Genomic DNA, 23707 nt, shown 5'->3' with positions numbered 1-23707 from the left:
ATTTTAGAAGACCCACCAGATTGAGGGCCAGTATTTTCTAATTAACTTAGAATTTTCTAGCTTAATTTCCTTCCCTTTAATTAACCCATCAATCACTTTTTATATATAAATAGATAGATTGCAATCCATCAATTACACTATCAAATTGATAAAAAACGACGAGGGCTGTGATCTGGAAATATAGAGTCGAGATGTATCAACCTTTGTTAATTTGGATGGCAGACTATGAGATATAGGTGAACATAGATACATAAATACAATAATTAAATTTGCTAAACAGAGGGCTCCCGTGCGTTTCCAGCGCTGGGCGCCATTGCTCCGGTCAAGCGACATGTGTCCCTGGGTTTCAACATAGTTTTCTCCTGATTTTGTAGCTGTGTTTTCTCTGGACCGATCTGGTCGGTAGATATTTTCTTCCACTCCCGACCTATCCCGCATTATCTAGAAAACTCCCGATTGTCGGTCGCCCACATCCTCTCCCTTCCTCCTCCCACCTTCACACGTCCTTCAGTTTCCTCTCAATTTCCCCCCTTCATTGCAGATAGGGCAAAGGAGCCACTCCGCTACACTTGCATGCCGGAAGATCAGGCGCGGCTTCCCGGCGACTAGTCGTTATTCCCCTCCTCCTCCTCCTCCTCCAAGAACACAACCTCCAATCCTCCTATTCCACTTCCCATGCGCAGCCTCCCCCAGCCCTCACGCGTGGCCGCTATCACGAGAGGCCCGAGCATGCCTCATCTGCCTCCCGCACGCACCATGGATGCGCACAGGACCAGCCACACCGCACCGGCAGCCTCTCCATCTTTTTTCCTCTCTTCCCTCCTCCCCCTTTACCCTTACGCCCGAGCTCGCGCATGAGCTCCACTTCAGCACCACCGGAGCTCTAAGCTGTACACCGGCGGCGGCTCGGGATGCTGGTGGCAAGGCTGAAGCAGGAGGCAACTGCGACATTACTGATGACGACCATCGACCTGGGCGCCCCTGCTCTGGCTGGTGTCGTTGCATACTCCGCTATAGCAGCTGTTCCTGGTGGAGGACGGCATGATGTACCTGGTGAGGACGGGGAAACTGATATATTCAGAAACTTTATCTGTTAGTTGCATCACAAATCAATGTAATAGCTAACTGACGCGTTTCTAATACACATCATATATCCAGGTATTATAAATATGGTAGCAAAAAAAATACAGGACATTATCTTTACACCTATGCAGCTGTCTCACATGAGTTTCATATTCCCTATGCAGCCACAAATTAAATAGCGATAAAAGAATCAGATCAGTAGTTTGGCAACCCATGTGGAACAACTTAGAAATGGCCGTACTTTATTTGTTGATAAATCAAATAGCTGCTAATTAGTAACTTCAACCCAACCTTTTTGGGCTTTCTACTTGGCAGGTCAATATCATTGCAAGAAAAGATTTTTCAGCAGAAGCTGAAACCTAAAGCAGTGCAAGGTTTGATATATTTTTGTAATTGGCTCGAAGAACAAGAGGTGAAAAAGAAGTGATCACCGAATGTCAGCCGATCTGCAAATGTATCGACCTGTTGTAACATCATTGGCACTACAGGGGAGAGGAGAAGTAGTGTATATATTTTTCATAAAAATTAATTATGTTGGGCAGTATGCTGGTCTGTAATTGGTATTATTCAGTTTTTTTTTTGTAATTCCATATTGAACAGGCAGAAAAATTTATGGCATAATGCTAGGTTCCAGTTTACACACCGTGATGATATAGTTTATTTATTGTTATTAGAAAATACAATATGCGCAATGCATAGGTCTGCTTCCTATGTGTGGTTGTATTCACAAAATGGACAATTGATTGCTAATATTTTAATGTTCCTTCAATTCAAATTTTGAATGTCCCACGCTGCAATGTTTAATTGTTTACCAGTGAAAATTTATATTTGCAGTCAACTCCGATGATAGGATAGTTGGTGTTGTTTCTATTCCTTCCTTGTTTTTGTTTGCGTTTGATATACATGGCCAATAGCTCTCTCTTGAAAGGTTGGTGGTCCATCTTCCTGGCATCAACAAAGTTATCTTGCATCAGGAATTCTGATTCAACAGGGTGATTCAATATTCAATGTACATAAAACAATGCTCACTGAATGGTTCATAGCTAATCAAGAAAACGAAGGTGCTAGTTATTTAACATATTAAATTTTCCTTCCGAATGGACATCGGACTATTCTGATCGTATGATGCCTTGTGTTTATGATGCTGATCATGTTTTAGGATGCCTTGCATGGTTTCAACATTCCATTGTACATCCATGTGTCTAGTGATAGTGGGACTATTTTTCTGTCAAGACATAAAAGTACTAAATGTTAAAACAGGACGGTTTGGTTTGTACCTGTCTGTATTTGCTGCTTTAAGGTGGTCTGTACAGATATTGTATGTTACATTCTTCTTCTAATATACATCTTTATGGTCAGGGTTGTATTGCTTGGCTTAAATGTTTAGATAGAGGTACTCTTTTATATGAGCTCTACTTGGTGCTTGAACCTTGTAGTATGCTCTTAACTTGTACCTCTCCATCCCAAAATAAGTGTTGCTGACTTAATACAACTTAGTACTAAAATTATACTAAGTCGCAACATTTATTATGGAATGGAGGGAGTATAATGCTTAGATGAATTGTAATGTCCTAAACATGCGATGCTTACACAGTAAACCCTTGACTAGTAAATATGTGAAGGTTCACTAATTGCAAAAGTTTTTGAGACAACATCTTATGATTAAGAATTTCAGGAAACATCAAGTTGCCTTTTAGCAAAGATTTTCATTTCAGCTGTCTGTATTGTTAGAATATACTTGAAGAGCTATTCCAATTACAGTGTCGCGGTTCACAAATTCAAAATCTGTTTGTCATTATGAACACCAGGTGAAGCTGAAACGATTTCTTGCATGGTCAGAAGCCTCTCTCTGGCTCTCTCTCTCTCTCTCTCTCTCTCTCTCTCTCTCTCTCTCTATGAGATGGTCCGGCAATTGAGCCGTTGTCGATTGTGGTTCCAGCGATCAAGTTGATGATAAGTGTTTGGATATGTGGTTCTGGTGTTCCGGTCAGCACAATCGCATGCATTTGGTAGTGGCCCATGTTGTCGATCGGGGATGGTCTCTTTCCTTAACATAGCAATCTATTAACAAGTTAACAAAATAAATGGTAATCCATGCATTTTGTGGACATTGAGATGATGTGCAGAACTAGTTCATTTTGCATGCATTTCAGACTGCTGGATGACGCCTAGTTAACCACCTGGAGTTACTATCGTCCACTCACTACTAGGGAAAAGTCTGTACACAGGATCTTACCAGTAGCGAGTTTTAAAACAAGGCGCTGCTGCAATTTTTCAGTAGCGCGTTCCACCACAACGCGCAGCTGAAATAAAAGTAGCAATAGTGCCCCCCCCAGTAAGCCACGCTACTGCTACTATTCCCACGATCCCGCCGCGAAGCTAGTTATAGCAGCAGCGCCTTAATTAGAAGGGCGCTACTTCTAGGTAGTTTAGCAGTAGCGCATTTACCTATACCGCGCTACTGCTAAAACTAGCTACCTCCCACCACCCACGCTCTCCTCTATCCTATCCACACACTCACACTCACACTCACTCGACCCCCCCTCAACCCCCCACGCCGGTCCTCCCCCGCCGGCCGCCGTCGCCTACCACTCCTCCCTCTGTGCCGCCGTCACCTCCTCCTCCTCGCTGGACTCGGTACCGCCCTCCTCCTCCGTCCTCCCTCGACTTGCCGCACCGGCCGGCCCCTCCTCGCTCCACCCATCCTCCTCCTTCCTACTCTCTCCTCCCTCCTCCAGTTGCTCCTCCTTCTCCCTCCTCCCTCCTCCATCCACAACCCCTCCTCCATACTACATTTTGATTTAGTAGGCTAGTTCATATGCAACATTTTGATTTAGTTCATATGATTTGGTTGATTTAGTAGGCTAGTTGATTTAGAACATTTTAATTTTGTTGATTTAGTAGGTAGGTTTATCTAGTAGGCTAGTTGATTTAGTTGATTTAGAACATTTTGATTTTGTTGATTTAGTAGGCAGGTTGATCTAGTAGGCTAGTTGATTTAGTTGATTTAGAATATTTTGATTTTATTGATTTAGTAGGCAAGTTGATCTAGTAGGCTAGTTGATTTAGTTGATTTATAGAACATTTTGATTTAGTTGATTTAGTAGGCAAGTTGATTTAATAGGCTAGTTGATTTAGTTCATTTATAGAACATTATGATTTAGTTGATTTAATAGGCTAGTTGATTTAGTTAATAGCTCTGAAGATAGCTCTGAAGATTTGGCACTCTACATATTGCTTTAGGAAAATGGCGCCACCACCACCACCACCATGTCGATTGTGCAAGTCAAGGTGCGCCAGCAGCCTTGCAACTGGAAAGCTGTTCGGCATCTACTTCCAGTCGAGTTTTCGTCATGCGGCGGTCAGAAATTATATGAAATGTAACAACTATTTTATTTTTAGTGTTGGCATTACTGCATTGTGTCATTTTGTTTTTTTTACACAGATCGTCCCATGCAATGTGAGGTTGAAATTCAACAAGCTGACAGGAGACACTGTGACATTTGAGGCTCCTGGGGGGGCGTACACTATGGAGGTCGAGAAAGGACAAAATATTTCGCAGATTGGAGGAGATGGATGTGCCCGTTTCCTCGCCCGCATGCGTCTTACTGGTGGTGAGTTGATCAGCTTCTCCTTCAGAGCAGGAAGACCCAAGCTGGCTGTCATTTATATCAACCTGGTGGAAGATGATGAAGATGATGAAGATGTCGAAGATGATGAAGATAACGAGGACCCACTTGATGAAGATGATGAGGACCCACTTCATGAAGCCATCGTAGCTCAAAGAATGAGGTTGAGCGAGGAGTTGGTGTGCAACCTATGGGATTCCTCCACGTGCTGACTTTGTCGGGGTGCCATTCGTGACCCGCCTGACAAGTACCATGGTCGATCGACATGATATGGTATGTTATACTTATAAATGCAAATTATCCGATAATATGCTTAGTGTAGAGTCCAATGATATGATATGTTGTGTGGAATCTAGTCGATGATATGCTTTAGTGTAGAGTTCGACTACATGCTTATTAGTGTGGAATCTAAGGAACTATTAGTAGTGTAGATAATCCATATATACTTATTTGCAAGAGTATGTGCGAGGCTATTTATTAATTGATATGTTTTTCTTATTCAGAAATTGGCAAAGAGCCTATCTGTGAGTTATGGTATCGAGCCTGATGAAGAAGGCTCTGCTGGACTATGCCTTAACGCAAGTGGCTCCGTCACAACCTGTACTTACCGCGTGGACACGGACGGTCGCACACACTTAAAATCGGTTGGGTGGAATAAATTCCTCGATGGCAAGAATCTTCGTGTTGGACAGGCCATCCTAATTACTATCAGGAAGACCAACCGCCCAGGCTTGAGGATGATGATTGTCTTCGATATCATCTACAACTACATATGTGTGTGTGGCTATATCATCTAGAACTACATATGATGATTGTCGCCGATATCATCTAGAACTACATATGATGATCGTCGTCGATATCATCTTGAACCACATATGATGATCGTCGTCGATATGACCTTGTACTGCTTGAGTATGCATGTTGACTATACATGAAATTGTTATCTAGTACTCCCTTCATTAGAAATTATTCGTCGTGGTTTGAACTAAAACCACGACAGAGTAATTTCGAACGAAGGGAGTACTTGTATATGGTAGTATCTAGTATCTGGAAATTGCATTTTATTGAAACCGAAACAAAACGGGGTAGGAAGCGGGGGGAAATGATGAAAGATATAGCAGTAGCGAGGGGCTAGGAAAGCGCTAAAACTAACTAGTAGTAGCGCGTTCTGAAAAAGCGCTGTTGATATACTCAACAGTAGTAGCGCGGGTGTAGACCGCGCTACTACTAACAGTTAGCTGTAGCACCGTAGTAGTAGGGTGGCTGCCCGCGCTGCTGATAGCCTTAAAACCCGGGCTACTACTAGGGTTTTTCCTAGTAGTGACTTGTTCCTTCACATGTCGTATTCCAGTTTTATATAGGTTTTGTTGCATCCTTTGTTCTTTGGCTCAAATATTCTGTTGTCAGTAGTGTCCAAAGCAATGTGTGAAGTGGATAGAATAGTTTTTACTGGGCATTTTTCATGATCTTTGATTGTGGTGAATTGGATTAAAAGATTGATCTTTGCTTTGTATAAATTATTACCTAGAAGAACAGAATCTCGTGCTCTTTGAGATCATCAAGAAGATGAATTCGTTAGAATCTTGGAAGGCCGATAACAAACCTACGACTTCATCACCATCATCACTAAGAAAGGAAACTTGAGTACACGGGTATGGGCACTATCCTTGGCTTGTTCCAAACTTGGAGAGGTGCCTGTCGGTGTTCTGGATACGAGGGTACCTAGACTTGCCTGTCTATGGCCCACGGCCTGGCTCCAACAGCGGCCTAGTACGGCCCTACTTCAGCATCAACAACTCAAGACCATCGCGAGGGGTCAAGCCTCGCAAGGCAGACGACGCCAAGACCTCCAAGGGGATGGCCTCCCCGGGCTGGCTCCCGAGGAGCGGAGATTTCTATGCAAGGTGCACCTCGCGAGGCTCAGCTGATGTGAGCCATGACGACCAAGGCCAGGTGGGCTCCAGGCGGGCGCCAGGGCATGAAGTGTACCCGTTTCCCCTTCGGTGCAAGGGAGGGAAGCAGCAGGCGCAGAGTCCCGAGGAATCAACCAAAGGTTTCCATTCTGGTGGAACAAGACCAAGACCGTTTGGACGGAGGTCATCGCTGAGACCACCTCAACGTCATGACAGAGGCTTTTGCAGGCGATGACCACTTTAGTCAGGATAAGACGTACTTGTTGTCTCCCTTCAAATTTGGTTGTTGTGGGATCCCTTCCCGCCTACATTTGGGAAGAGGACCAAGGCCACTATAAATAGGACCTAGCCACCACCATAGAGGGGGATTGGGATCCATCGAATCCATTCCACCCTTACTACCTCACCAGCTCACCCGAGCTCGAAGAACACACGTCTTGAGGCTGTTCACCACTGTACTAGTTATTCCTCAGCACCTCGAGGCCAATCCACCACAAAGGAGGAGTAGGGTTTTACACCGCAAGGTGGCCCGAACCTGGGTAAACTGCTGTGTTTCTCTTTCCCTTCAAGCTCAACGCGATAGGGTATGAGGTTCAAGAGTTTGCAGGCTGGGTAGGTTGAGATCTCCGCATGCACCCCAGAGTTTGAACCTCTCAAGGGTTTGTGGAACCCGAAATATGACATTTGGCGCGCCAGGTCGGGGTGCGTCGGAGCATCTCTTCCGTTGATCGATCTGCCACCACCATGACCGACGCCCCGACAGCCCGTGTTGAGCACTAGGTTGTCCGGTCCACTCCCACAGCGCCTGCCGATGGGAAGATCTCCACTCCGCGCTGCTCGTGGCTCGCGCTCCGCCCGGTGTCATCGGTCACGGGAGGTGCGGACCGCCGCCACCCCTCTCGCATCGCGCCGCAACCGCGCCGCCGCGCAGTTTTCGAGCTATGCCACAGCGACAACACCACACACTCGCCGGGAGCAGGCGAACATGCAAGCGGCGGTCATCATGGCTCGAGAGCTGCTGAGGTGCAGGCCGGCGGAGAGCGGCCCAGATACCCTGCTGGAATGGGTCGCCGAGTTGCTGGATGCCGCATGCAAGGGTGTGGCACTGTTCTGCGCCTTGCCCACGCCGCAAGCTGTGGCAACGGCGCGCGCTCACCCATGCTACGCCCGCGTGCCCCCTCCTGGGGCCCCGGAAGAGCCTCTCGGCGCCAGCCTACCCCAGGGCGTAGCCCGGTCTACTTCAACCATCCCTCTCCGGGGCAGGGCGAACCTGAGCGGTCTCCCCTGGGGTTGTGCCGGGGCACCATCCCTCAGCCATCAGGACATGATGTTTGGCACCGGGGGCAGCAGCGCAAGGCAACTAGGCAGCGACTCAAGCGCAGCCAGCCAAGAAGCCTACGTGCCCATCGCAATGGACCTAAGGTACACATCAAGAGAGGGCCCCAGCCGATCACCCACGCCAGGCTTAGCGTTGGAAGTACACGAGGCCGAGGCTCACTGTGAGCCACTACAGGCCCCACCAACGCTTTCGACGATAAGAACCACTGGGTACAACCAATACCTCAGGAGCACCGTTGCACTAACCATGGTTCGAAGTTGAACCAAGCCGCAGCCACCGCCAGGGCCCTCAGGAGGATGAAAGGCCTTGGGAGCGGCATGGGGGGAGCCCGGGGCCAGGGCCTCCCCCGCGCTGCGCGGAGCAAGGCGCTGCTCGGAGGTAGGTCCCCCGCCGGGGAAGGCGCCGGCGAGCCCTCCCCCCGGCGGAGGGCCTACGATCGCCGAGGGCGCCGCCAGCGTCCTCCTTGCCCCTTGGTCTTGTCCTGGTTTCCGGACGCCCCAATGGTGGTCGGGGGTGGCGTAGGGCGGGGTCCTCGTCGGACGACATGAATCAAGGCTCCGACCTGTGAAGGTCTCCGCTCGTAACACTCTCACATAATAATGAGTGGGGTTGTATACGCGCCGGAGTCTCCTAAGTGCCGCCCTGGGGCCTCACACGGGCTCCCACCCACGTCCAAGTGGAAGCACCATGCTCCGCGCTGACCGTCGACACTGTCCCCCAATGACTATGCCCACGCCCAATGGAAGCACTTAGCTCCGCGTTGGTGAGAAGACCAGAAGACGAGCATGGCGCCGGACGCGGCTGTTTGCTTTTTTTTCTATGTCGTTTTTTGCGTTTCTTTCACCGATTTCCCTCATTTTTTATGTTTCTTTCACCTGTTTTTATCGATTTTACTTCTTTCCTTTTCTTTCTTTTAAAATGTTTGTACTTTTTTCAATACATGATGTAATTTTTTTATATAAAAGGTAAGCTTTAAACAAATACTAGATGTACTTTTTTTTCAAATACATGTTTTCGAACTAATTTCTGAATAAGTGTTAAAAAAATTACAGGCTAAACATGTATTTAATGTCACAACATTTTTTTGAACTAGACGAATATTGTTTTATGTTGTATAAACATTTAAAATTATTTATATTTAAAGTCTCACGATCATCATTTTAATGATACAATTTTTCTTAATCACGCGACTAGTGTTTTAAATTTTTCTAACATTTAGAAAAATTTCACAAACATTTTATGTAAAATGCATGCACAATTTTTGATGCCATCAAATATATTGAAACGTTGCACTAACGCTTCTTTGACACTGCATAAACATTTTAAATATAAAAATTTATATCTAGAATATTTCAGAATATACATGAGAGTAGAAAAGGGAAAACTGAAACAACCGACAATGAAAATGATGCGAACATCAGACGCATCTACTTTTCTTTGTCCGGCCCATTTAATACAACACGCATTACACAAGTAATAGTGTTCCCCCCTTCCCCTGGCGCTCCCTAAACCCTCATTATGGACTCAATTTCACCTATCAGAAAAAAATTCTGAGAAAAACTTCCGATCTATTCATCAAACATTATAGTAGTATAAAGAACATCAGAAGTAATTGAATTACATCCAAGTCTATAGACCACATAGCCAGGAAAATAAGCACTAAAAGGAACCAAAGGCACGCCGCCGTCATCACCCCTTCCTCAACGGAGACGAGCAAATCTTGTTGTAGTAGCCAGATAGGAATTTGTCGCGTTAAGGCCCCAATGGAGCAGCATAGCAGAAAGACAATCGTCAATAATGAAGAGAAGCGTAGATTGGAAGGACCCAATCTATAGACACACGAATGCTGATGAAGGATGACCGGATCCAAGCAGATCAACCAAAGACAAACGCCAATTAAATCATGCGAGATTCACTAGAGACGCACATCCATGCACCCCCCGTCAACAATAGAGGCACCATCGGGACGGAGACTAGGCGGAGAGAACCTGATTTTATCTTAAGAAAACCACCGCCATCTCATATTCCTAGGCAGGACACAACCTCTAAATAGACTAAAAAAGACATCTAAAAACGGAGGAGCCATTATCCATTGCGCCTCCATGGCCCTAAGGCCACGGGAGGCGAGGCAGATCCGTTGGCATCGGTAGAAGGCGGCTGGAAAACCCTCATCTCCTTGGAGCGCAATTATGAGGAAAATGTTTTGGTCCTGTTGATAGTCACCGATCAGATGTTAGAGATACATCTATCAATCTATAGAATATTAAGGTCCTACCATTTTTCTTAACAAAAAAGAACAGAGAACATGTTTTGGTACCATTAACTTGACATCCACTTTGCGGTCAAACCTGTGGTTGGATTGATAGAGGGACAGGGTATCCCCAGCCTTTCAGGGTTCATGTCTTGGTGCTCGCATTATTTCTGGATTTATTTCAGAATTTCCAACGATGCGCTTTCAGTGGGAGGAGATGTTCCTGTCGATGACAAGGTGTGCCTACCGTGACTTCGTAAATGTAAAGATGATATGCCGGCTCAGTCTCTCGAAAGTGCTCATAGGGGTAAGGGGTCCGTATGTGCATTCATACGGATGAGCGTATGCGCGTATGTATGAGCGTTTCCGTCTGTACTGTATTCAAAAACAAACTTGACAAACACTTTCTTTTGTCTCATGCGCACATGGTTTAGACAACTTTGCAAACATGAATTATTTTTTCTGAAGTTTAGTCAAATACAATGGAATAGGAATGCAGTCCCATTTGCTGTATAGTATATATGGAATGATATACGTACGCAGTATGCATGGAACACTAGGCGATTTCATTTTTGGAAAGTAATAGTGCAGTACGTGTATGCAGTATGCAAGCGAACACTAGTCTTTTTCATTTTTGGAAAGTAATAGCGCCGGGCATGCCTTGACGATGGGTGCTAACAGCTAGCTGTTCTCAACGTTCGTTTGGTTTCAAGTTCTTCCAAAAATGTCACCCAGCGAACGCATCAAACCTTGTACGTATTCACACAAGTTTGAAACTTCCGCAAGACGCGCCAAGAACATGTATATATATAGCCACCATCCAATCCATCCACCACCCACCTGAAACTAGTCATGGCGGACCTGGTGTTCTGGAAAAACCTCCCATATGATATCACGAGGAAGATCAGTGAATCCTTTCTCGCAACGGACGATATCTACCACTATGTCGCCTTCCGGGCTGTCTGCGGCAACTGGCGCCGAGCCACAAACTCCACCGCGGATGCCACAGATCCCAAATTCATGCCCAGCAAGTGGATCATGCTGGAGCACTCCATCCACGACAATGACCGGGTGACCTTCTTCAACCTTAGCACAGGCCGCCGCCTCCGCAAGGAAATCCCCACGGAGGTCCGCAACCGGAGGTATTTTTTCGTCGGTGTCATGAAAGGCGGACTCTTCGTGCTAGGGCAGAGAGCGCAGCCATACCAAACTCGGGTGCTCAACCCTTTCACGGGCGCCATGGCACGCTTCAAGGTGCATATACCCATGGAACAGGTGAGCTCTGTCGTCGTGACAACGTCTCCAATGATGGTGTTCATCTCATACCTGCTAAACGATTGTGTGAGCTGGGCTGATCAGACAAGCGAGGAATGGCACCCCGCTTTGGGTTTTGGAGAAGGGGAGTTCAGGACTGGGGATTGGGGCTTTGGTGATGGTCACAAGAACTTGACATCCTTTGCCGGCGGCATGCACATCACAAATAAGTATGGATCCATCATATCAACAATCACTGACGTGTACAAGGAAGGTAACCAATGGAAACGCTCCGCGGGGACAAATCTCCATGTTCACCACCATTGTCGGCCCAAATTTTGAGCTAGCCCATGGGAGCAATAACTTCTATGTCGTGGAATCTGAGCGGGAGTTTCTTCTGATGATGGATGGGCGTGTTTGTAATGACATGCCGGTGGTCTACAAGGTGGACACCGTGAACAAGGTGCTCGTGCCGTTCAGAAGCATCGGTAGCCGCGCGCTGTTTGTCAGCTCGCGCAGGTGCCTCTCCATCGACACCACGAAGTCCAACAAGTTCCACTCCATCGAATCTGGCACAACCTACTACGCGGATCGCTCCGTGGTTAGAGCTTATGATCAAGGGAGTCTCGCTGGCAGTGGATGGGAAGAGGAGACCAAGTATGTATTTGAATCTGCAACACATCCTTTCTCTAAAATGGCTGAGCTGTTGGTGAATTACTGCACTACTACAGAGTACTCGGAACTGCAGATGCTGCCGCCATACGGTGAGGAGGGCTACAGTTACTATGAGTATGCCGACCCATCAGATTAATCCACCGAGTGATCTGCGGGTATCATACAAATGAGAAGAGAAGATCTAATGCACCAACTTGCTGTTTTTGATACTCAAAACTGCATGCATCTACCTTTTATATTTGATGGTGTTGCTAAGTTATTTTCTGGCCTATCCGTGGAATTACTTTCTCTAGCTTTGTGAGGAGTTCAATAAGTTTGTAATCGCCTTGTTTGTTTTTCTCAAACATTATTGGGTTGTTTTTGGTTATTGCTACCAGTTCCACCGGTGAGTCATATAGTTAATATAGTCCACCTTACATAGAGATAATGTGCCTTTACCTTAGACCACGATTACTTATACTTCAATGGTAGCGAATCAGATAGATCTGAAGAATGATCAATCATATGCGCGGGAGAAGATACTTTTTTTTTGGAAAGGGGGGACTCCCCAGTCGGGAGAAGATACTTAATTCAGCAATGAAGTTAAAGTTTCTTTAATCAAATTGCAATCCATCAATTACACTATCGAATTGATAAAAAACGACGAGGGCTGTGATCTGGAAATATAGAGTCAAGATGTATCAACCTTCGTTAATTTGGATGGCAGACTATGAGATATAGGTGAACATAGATACATAAATACAAGATTTAAATTTGCTAAACAGAGGCTGCTCCCGTGCATTCCCAGCGCTGGGCGCCATTGCTCCCTTCAAGCGACATGTGTCCCTGGGTTTCAACATAGTTTTCTCCTGATTTTGTAGCGGTTTTTTCTCTGGACCGATCTGGTTGGTAGATATTTTCTTCCGCTCCCGACCTATCCCGCATTCTCTAGAAAACTCCTAATTGTCGGTCGCCCACATCCTCTCCCTTCCTCCTCCCACATTCACACGTCCTTCACTTTCCTCTCAATTTTCCCCCCTTCGTTGCAGATTGGGCAAAGGAGCCACTCCGCTACACTTGCATGCCGGAAGATCAGGCGCGGCTTCCCGACGATTAGTCGTTATTCCCCTCCTCCTCCTCCTCCAACAACACAACCTCCCATCTTCCTATTCCACTTCCCATGCGCAGCCTCCCCCAGCCCTCACGCGTGGCCGTCATCACGAGAGGCCCGAGCACGCCTCATCTGCCTCCCGCACGCACCATGGATGCACACAGGACCAGCCACACCACACCGGCAGCCTCTCCATCTTTTTTCCTCTCTTCCCTCCTCCCCCTTTACCCTTACGCCCGAGCTCGCGCATGAGCTTCACTTCAGCACCACCGGAGCTGTGTGCTGTACGCCGGCGGCGGCTCGGGATGCTGGTGGCAAGGCCGAAGCAGGAGGCAAACGCGACATTACTGAGGACGACCATCGACCTGGGTGCCCCTGCTCGGGGCAGCGGAGCGCTGGGTGGTGTCGTTGCATGCTCCTCTATAGCAGCTGTTCATGGTGGAGGACGGCACGATATACCTGGTGAGGACGGGGGAAACTGATATGTTCAGAAACTTTTTCTGTTAGTTGCATCACAAATCAATGTAATAACTAACTGACGCGTTTCTAATACAGATTATATATCGAGGTATTATAAATATGCAAGCAAAAAAATACAGGACATTATCTTTACACCTATGCAACTGCCTCACATGAGTTTCATATTCCCTGTGCAGCCACAGATTAAATAGAGATAAAAGAATCAGAGTAGTAGCTTGATAAGGAGCTGAAGGAAATCAGGTTCAGAGTATTTATTATTTAGTATGACAACCCACGTGGAACCACTTGGAAACGGCCGTACTTGATTTTGTTGATAAATCAAATAGCTGCTAATTAGGAACTTCAACCCAGCCTTTTTGGGCTTTCTATTTGGCAGGTCAATATCATTGCAAGAAAAGATTTTTCAGCAGAAGCTGAAACCTAAAGCAGTGCAAGGTTTGACATATTTTTGGAATTGTCTCGAAGAACAATTGGTGAGAAAGAAGTGAACACCGAATGTCAGCCGATCTGCAAATGTATCGAGCTGTTGTAACATCATCGGCACTAGAGGGGAGAAGAGAAGTAGTGTATATATTTTTCTTAAATATTAATTATGTTGAGCAGTATGCTGGTCTGTAATTGGTATTGTTCAGTTATTATTTATTTTTTGTTAATTCCCTATTTAACATGCAGAAAAAATTTATGTCATAATGCTAGGTTCCACTTTACACACCGTGGTGATATAGTTTATTTATTGTTATTAGAAAATACAGTATGCACATTGTATAGGTCTGCTTCCTATGTGTCGTTGTATTCACAGCAGGGACAATTGATTGCTAATATTATAATGTTCCTTCAATTCAAATTTTGAATGTCCCACGCTGCAATGTTTAATTGTTTACCAGTGCAAATTTATATTTGAAGTCAACTCCCAATGATAGGATAGTCGGTGTTGTTTCTATTCCTTTCTTGTTTTTGTTTGCGTTTGATATACATGGCCAATAGCTCTCTGTTGAAAGGTTGGTGGTCCATTTTCCTGGCATCAACAAAGTTATCTTGCATGAGGAATTCTGATTCGACAGGGTGATTCAATATTCAATGTACATAAAACAATGCTCACTGAATGGTTCATAGCTAGTCAAGAACACGAAGGTGCTAGTTATTTAACATATTAAATTTTCCTTCCGAATGGACATGGACTAGTCTGATCGTATGATGCCTTGTGTTTATGATGCTGACCATATTTTAGGATGCCTTGCATGGTTTCAACATTCCATTTGTACATCCATGTGTCTAGAGATGGTGGGACTATTTTGCTGTCAAGACATAAAAGTACTAAATGTTAGAACAGGACTGTTTGGTTTCTACCTGTGTGTATTTGCTGCTTTAGGGTGGTGTGCAGAGATGTTGTATGTTACATTCTTCTTGTAATATACATCTTTATGGTCAGGCTTATATTGCACGGCTTAAATGTTTAGATAGAGGTACTAAGTCGCAACATTTATTCTAGAACGGAGGGAGTATAATGCTTAGATGAATTGTAATCTCCTAAACATGCGATGCTTACACAGCAAACCCTTGACTAGTAAATATGTGAAGGTTCACTAATCGCAAAAATTTTTGAGACAACATCTTATGATTATGAATTTCAGGAAACAGAAACATCAAGTTGCATTTTAGCAAAGATTTTCATTTCTGCTATCAGTATTGTTAGACTATAATTGAAGAGCTATTCCAATTACGGTGTCGCGGTTCACAAATTCAAAATGTGTTTGTCATTCTGAACACCAGGTGAAACTGAAACGATTTCTTGCAGGGTCAGAAGCCTCTCTCTCTCTCTCTCTATGAGATGGTCCGGCAGTTGAGCCGTTGTCGATTGTGGTTCCAGCCATCAAGCTGACGATAAGTGTTTGGATCTGTGGTTCTGGTGTTCCGGTCAGCACAATTGCATGCATTTGGTGATGGCCCATGTTGTCGGTCGGGGATGGTCTCTTTCCTTAACATAGCAATCTATTATCAAGTTACCAAAATAAATGGTAATCCATGCATTCCGTGGACATTGAGATGATGTGCAGAACTAGTTCATTTGTTCATTCTGTGGACATTGAGATGGTAATCCATGCATTCTGTGGACATTCAGACTGCTGGATGACGCCTAGTTATCCACCTGGAGTTAATATCGTCCACTTGTTCCTTCACAGGTCGTATTCCCGTTTTATATAGGTTTTGTTGCATCCTTTGTTCTTTGGCGCAAATGTTCTGTTGTCAGTAGTGTCCAAAGCAATGTGTGAAGTGGATAGAATAGTTTTTACTGGGCATTTTTCATGATCTTTTATTGTGGTGAATTGGATTAAAAGAGTGATCTTTGCTTTGTATAAATTATTTCCCTAGAAGAATAGAATCTCGTGCTCTTTGAGATCATCAAGAAGATGAATTCGTTAGAATCTTGGAAGGCCGATAACAAGCCTACCACTTCATCACCATCATCACTAAGGAAGGAAACTTGAGTACACGGGTATGGGCACTACCCTTGGCTTGTTCCAAATTTGGGGAGGTGCCTGTCGGCGTTCTGGATACAGGGGTACCTAGACTTGCCTGCCTGCGGCGCACGGCGTGGCTCCATCAACAGCCTGGTATGGCCCACCTTCAGCATCAACAAGTCAAGTCCCTCGCGAGGGGCCAAGCCTCAGAAGGCGGACAATGCCAAGACCTCCAAGGGGATGGCCTCCCCAGGCTGGCTCCCGAGGAGTGGAGATTTCTATGTAAGGCGCACCTCGCGAGGCTCAGCTGACGTGAGCCATGACGACCAAGGCCAGGTGGGCTCCAGGTGGGCGCCAGGGCACGAAGTGTACCCATTTCCCCTTCGGTGCAAGGGAGGCAAGAGCAGGGGCAGAGTCCCAAGGAATCAACCAAATGTTTCCATTCTGGTGCAACAAGACCAAGACCGTCAGGACGGAGGTCATTGCCGAGACCACCGCAGCGTCACGACCAGAGGCTTTTGCAGGCGAAGACCACTTTAGTCGGGATAGGACATACTTGTTGTCTTGCTTCGAATTTGGCCGTTGTGGGATCCCTTCCCGCCTACATTTGGGAAGAGGGCCAAGGACACTACAATTAAATAGGACCTAGGCACCACCATAGAGGGGGATCGGGATCCATTCCACCCTTACTACCTCACCAGCTCACCCGAGCTCAAAGAACACGCCTTGTGAGGCTGGTAACCAGTGTACTAGTTCTTCCTTAGCCCCTTGACGCCAATCCACCACAAAGCAAGAGTAGAGTTTTACACCGCAAGGTGGCCCGAAACTGGGTAAACTGCTGTGTTTCTCTTTCCCTTCGAGCCGACGCGATAGGCTGTGAATTTCATGAGTTGGCAGGCTGGGTAGGTTGAGATCTCCGCACGCACCCCAGATTTCAAACCTCTCAAGGGTTTGCGGTACCCAAAATCTGACATTTGGCGCACAAGGTCAGGGTGCGTCGGAGCCTCTCTTCCGTGGATTGATCCGCCGCCACCCTGACTGACGCCGCGAGAGCCCGTGTTGAGCACTGGGTTGTCCGGTCCACTCCCACAGCTCCTGCTGACAAGGAAGATCTCTACTCCGCGCTGCTCGTGGCTCGGGCTTCGCCCAGTGCCCTCGGTCGCAGGAGGCGTGGACCGCCCCCCCCCTCTCGTGATAGCACCACACACTCGTCGGGAGAAGGCGAACATGCTAGCGGCGGACATCGTGGCTCGAGAGCTGTTGAGGTGCAGGCTGGCGGAGAGCGGCCCTAATACCTTGCTGGAACGGGTCGCCGAGTTGCTGGATGCTACATGCAAGGGTGCGGCACCGTTCTGCGCCTTGCCCGTGTCACAAGTTGTGGTGGGGGCGCGCGCTCACCCTTGCTACGCCCGCGCGCCCCCTCCTGGGGCCCCGGAAGAGCCTCTCGGCGCCAGCCTACCCCATGGTGCAACCCGCTCTACTTCAACCATGCCGCCCCGGGCCAGGGCGAACCCGAGCGGTCTCCCCTGGGGTCGCGCCAGGGCACCAGCCCTCAGCCATCAGGACATGATGCTAGGCAACAGGGGCGGCAGCGCAAGGCAACTAGGCAACGACTCAGGCGCGACCAGCCCGGAAGCCTACATGCCCATCGTTATGGACCTAAGGTACACATCAAGAGAGGCCCTAGCCGATCCCCCACGCCAGGCTGGGCGCTGGAAGTACACGAGGCCGAGGCTCACTGTGATCTACTGCAGGCCCCACCAACGCCGTCGACGACAACAGCCACTGGGTACGGCCAATACCTCAGGAGCACGCTTGCACTAACCATGGATCGCAGGTGAACCAACCCCAGCCGCAGGAGGATGAAGGGCTTTGGGAGCAGTGTGGGGGGAGCCCGGGGCCAGGGACTCCCCCGCGCTGCGCGGAGCAAGGCGCTGCTCGGAGGTAGGTACCTGATACGTCTCCAAAGTATCTATAATTTTTGATTTCTCCATGCTACTTTATCTACTGTTTTGGACTATATTGGGCTTTATTTTCCACTTTTATATTATTTTTGGGACTAACCTATTAACCGGAGGCCCAGCCCAGAATTGCTATTTTTTGCCTATTTCAGTGTTTCGAAGAAACGGAATATCAAACGGAGTCCAAACTGAATGAAACCTTCGGGAACGTGATTTTCTCACCGAACGTGATCCAGGAGACTTGGACCTTGCTCCAAGGAACAAAAGAGGTGGTCACGAGGGTGGGAGGCGCACCCCCCTAGGGCGCGGCCCCTGCCTCGTGGCCCCCCTGTTGCTCCACCGACGTACTCCTTCCTCCTATATATACCTACGTACCCCCAAACGATCAGAACAGGAGCCAAAAACCTAATTCCACCGCCGCAACCTTCTGTATCCATGAGATCGCATCTTGGGGCCTGTTCCGGAGCTCCGCCGGAGTGGGCATCCACCATGGAGGGCTTCTACATCAACACCATAGCCCCTCCGATGAAGTGTGAGTAGTTTACTTCAGACCTTCGGGTCCATAGCTAGTAGCTAGATGGCTTCTTCTCTCTTTTTGGATCTCAATACAATGTTCTCCCCCTCTCTCGTGCAGATCTATTCGATGTAACCTTCTTTTTGCGGTGTGTTTGTTGAGACTGATGAATTGTGGGTTTATGATCCAGCTTATCTACGAATAATATTTGAATCTTCTCTGAATTCTTTTATGTATGATTGAGTTATCTTTGCAAATCTCTTCGAATTATCCGTTTGGTTTGGCCAACTAGATTGGTAGTTCTTGCAATGGGAGACCTGCTTAGCTTTGGGTTCAATCTTGCGGTGTCCTTTCCTAGTGACAGAAGGGGCAGCAAGGCACATATTGTATTGTTGCCATTGAGGATAACAAAATGGGGTTTTTATCATATTGCATGAATTTATCCCTCTACATCATGTCATCTTGCTTAAGGTGTTACTCTGTTTTTAACTTAATGCTCTAGATGCATGCTGGATAGCGGTCGATGAGTGGAGTAATAGTAGTAGATGCAGAATCGTTTCGGTCTACTTGTCTTGGACGTGATGCCTATATACATGATCATACCTAGATATACTCATAACTATGCTCAATTCTATCAATTGCTCAACAATAATTTGTTCACCCACCGTAGAATATCTATGCTCTTGAGAGAAGCCACTAGTGAAACCTATGCCCCCCGGGTCTATTCTCGTCATATCAATCTCCATTACTTTATTACTTGCTTTCTTTTTACTCTGCCTTTTACTTTTCACTCTGCATCTATATACCAAAAATACCAAAAATATTATTTATCATCTCTATCATATCTCACCCTCGTAAGTGACCGTGAAGGGATTGACAACCCCTAATCGCGTTGGTTGCGAGGAGCTATCGTTTTGTGTAGGTACGAGGGACTTGTGCGTGGTCTCCTACTGGATTGATACCTTGGTTCTCAAAAACTGAGGGAAATACTTACGCTACTTTGCTGCATCATCCTCTCCTCTTCGGGGAAATCCAACGCAGTGCTCAAGAGGTAGCAAGAAGAATTTATGGCGCCGTTGCCGGGGAGGCTCACACAAGAGCAAGTCAACCATACCAAGTACCCATCACAATCCCTATCTCTTGCATTACATTATTTTCCATTTGCCTCTTGTTTTCCTCTCCCCCACTTCACCCTAGCCGTTTTATTCGCCCTCTCTTTCCCAATCCCCTCCTCTTTTTCCCGTTTGCCTTTTCCCGTTGCCTTTTTGTTTGCTTGTGTGTTGGATTAGTTGTTGCCATGGCGCAAGATAATACCAAATTGTGTGACTTCTCGAATACCAATAATAATGATTTCCTTAGTACTCCAATTGCTCCTCTTAATAATGATGAGTCTTGTGAAATCAATACCGCTTTGCTGAATCTTGTTATGAAAGATCAATTCGCCGGCCTTCCTAGTGAAGATGCCGCTACTCATCTAAACATTTTTGTTGATTTGTGTGATATGCAAAAGAAGAAATATACGGATAACAATATTGTCAAATTGAAGTTATTTCCATTTTCACTTAGAGACCGTGCTAAAATTTGGTTTTCGTCTTTGCCTAAAAATAGTATTGATTCTTGGAACAAGTGCAAAGATGCTTTTATCTCTAGGTATTTTCCTCCCGGTAAGATCATCACTTTTAGGAACGATATTATGAATTTTAAACAACTTGATCGTGAGCATGTTCCCAATCTTGGGAAAGAATGAAATTGATTCTTTGCAATTGCCCTACTCATGGTTTGAATTTATGGATGATCATACAAAAAATTTATGCCGGATTGAATTTTGCTTCTAGAAATCTTTTAGATTCGGCTGCAGGAGGCATGTTTATGGAAATTACATTAGGAGATGCTACAAAATTGCTTGATAATATTATGGCTAATTATTCTCAATGGCACACCGAAAGATCTTCTAGTAAAAAAGTGCATGCTATAGAAGAAATCAATGTTTTGAGTGAAAAGATGGATGAACTTATGAAGATGTTTGCTAATAAAAATACTTCTCTTGATCCCAATGAAATGCCCTTGTTTACTTTGATTGAGAATAATAATGAATCTATGGATGTGAATTTTGTTGGTAGGAATAGTTTTGGAAACAACGCGTATACAGGGAATTTTAATCGTAGGCCTTATCCTAAGTAATACTTCTAATAATTATGGAAATTCCTACAACAACTCTTATGGAAATTTTAATAAGATGCCCTCTGAATTTGAGAGTAGTGTTAAAGAGTTTATGAATTCACAAAAATAATTAATGCTTTGCTTGAAGAGAAATTGCTTAAAGTTGATGATTTGGCTAGGAACGTTGATAGAATTTCTCTTGAAATTGATTCTTTAAAAGCTTAGATCTATTCATCCTAAGCATGATATCAATGAGTCTCTCAAAGCCATGAAAATTTCCATTGATGAGTGCAAAGAAAGAACCGCTAGGATGCGTGCTTCCAAAGATGCCTTTATTAAAGCGTGTTCTTCCAATTCCTATGAAAATCAAGATGAAGATCTAAAAGTTATTGATGTGTCCCCCATTAAATCTTTGTTTTGCAATATGAATCTTGATGAAACTGAATATGATCTTCCTTTACCTAGAAGGCGTTCTAAGAATTCGGAGTTTCTAGATCTTGATGATGAAATTGATAAAAGTGGGATTGAAAGAAATAAAAACCTACATGTTGCTAAACCCACTATTTTGGATCTCAAGGAATTTAATCATGAAAATTGCTCTTTAATTGATTGTATTTCCTTGTTGCAATCCGTGCTAGATTCTCCTCATGCTTATAGTCAAAATAAGGCCTTTACCGAACACATTGTTGATGACTTGATGCATTCTTATGAAGAAAAACTTGAGTTGAAAGTTTCTATCCCTAGAAAACTCTATGATGAGTGGGAACCTACTACTAAAACTAAAATTAAAGATTATGAGTTTCATGCTTTGTGTGATTTGGGTGCTAGTGTCTTTACTATTCCCAAAACTTTGTGTGATTTGCTAGATTTCCGTGACTTTGATGAGTGCTCTCTAAACTTGCATCTTGCGGATTCCACTATTAAAAAGCCTATGTGAAGAATTAATGATGTTATTATTGTTGCAAATACGTTATGTGCCCATAGATTTTATCGTTCTTGATATAGATTGAAATCCTTCATGTCCTATAATTCTTGGTAGACCTTTCCTTAGAACGATTGGTGCAATTATTGATGTGAAGGAAGGGAATATTAGATTCCAATTTCCCTTAAAGAAGGGCATGGAACACTTCCCTAGAAAGAAAATAAAATTAACATATGAATATATCATGAGAGCCACTTATGGATTGCTTACCAAAGATGGCAATACCTAGATCTATCCTTGCTTTTATGCCTAGCTAGGGGCGTTAAACGATAGCGCTTGTTGGGAGGCAACCCAATTTTATTTTTAGTTTTTGATTTTGCTTCTGTTTACGAATAAATAATCCATATAGCCTCTTTTTGGATGTGGTTTTATGTTTTAAATAGTGTTTGTGCCAAGTAGAACCTATAGTATAACCTACGATGATGGTTGATTTCATTCTGCTGAAAAACAGAAACTTTGCGCGCACGAATATAATTTTGTTAAATCACAGAAACGTGCTTTTGCGTTGATTCTTTTTGATGCTGTTCTATAAACAAATTGTACAGGACTTACTATTTTGGTAGGATTTTTAGAGTTCCATAAGTTTGCGTTAGTTACAGATTGCTACAGACTGTCCTGTTTTGGACAGATTCTGTTTTGCGTGTGTTGTTTTCTTATTTTGATTAATCTATGGCTAGTAAAATAGTTTATGATCCATAGAGAAGTTGGAATACAGTAGGTTTAACACCAATATAAATAAAAAATGAGTTCATTACAGTACCTTTAAGTAGTCTTTTTTTTTCTTTCTCTAACGGAGCTCACGAGATTTCTATTGAGTTTTGTGTTGTGCAGTTTTCAAGTTTTGGGTGAATTCTTTTGATGGATTATGGAACAAGGAGTGGCAAGAGCCTAAGCTTGGGGATGCCCATGGCACCCCCAAGATAATCCAAGGACACCAAAAATTCAAAGCTTGGGGATGCCCCGGCAGGCATCCCCTCTTTCGTCTACTTCCATCGGTAATTTACTTGGAGCTATATTTTTATTCACCACATGATATGTGTTTTGCTTGGAGCGTCTTGTATTATTTGCGTCTTTGTTTGTTAGTTTACCACAATCATCCTTTCTGTACACACCTTTTGAGAGAGCCATACACAAATTGGAATTTGCAAGAATACTCTATGTGATTCACTTATATCTTTTGAGCTTGATAGTTTTGCTCATAGTGCTTCACTTATATCTTTTGAGCATGATGATTTTTGCTCTAGTGCTTCACTTAGACCTTTTAGGGAACGATGGTGGATTTGTTTTAAACAAACTATTGATCTCTCATGCTTCACTTAGATTATTTTGAGAGTCGTTAATAGCATGGTACTTTGCTTAATATTAATATACTTGGTATTCAAGATATGTGAAACTTTCTTTTGAGTGCATTGAATACTAAGATAAGTTTGATGCTTGATAATTGTTTTGAGATATGGAGGTGATAATATCAAAGTCATGCTAGTTGAGTAATTGTGAATTTGAGAAATGCTTGTGTTGAAGTTTGCAAGTCCCGTAGCATGCACGTATGGTTAAAGTTGTGTAACAAATTTGAAACATGAAGTGTACCTGGCTTGTGCATCCTTATGAGTGGCGGTCGGGGACGAGCGATGGTCTTTTCCTACCAATCTATCCCCCTAGGAGCATTCGCGTAGTACTTGGCGTTTGATGAATTCTAAATTGTTGCAATAAGTATATGAGTTCTTTTGACTAATGTTGAGTCCATGGATTATACGCACTTTTTCCTTTCCGCCTTTGCTAGCCTCTTCGGTACCGTGCATTGCCCTTTCTCACCTTGAGAGTTGGTGCAAACTTCGCTAGTGCATCCAAACCCCGTGATATGATACGCTCTATCACACATAAACCTCCTTATATCTTCCTCAAAACAGCCACCATACC

The sequence above is a fragment of the Triticum dicoccoides genome, chromosome 3B (genome assembly GCF_002162155.2).
Source record: "Triticum dicoccoides isolate Atlit2015 ecotype Zavitan chromosome 3B, WEW_v2.0, whole genome shotgun sequence".
Lineage (NCBI taxonomy): Eukaryota > Viridiplantae > Streptophyta > Magnoliopsida > Poales > Poaceae > Triticum > Triticum dicoccoides.
This window is presented reverse-complemented; position numbering follows the sequence as displayed.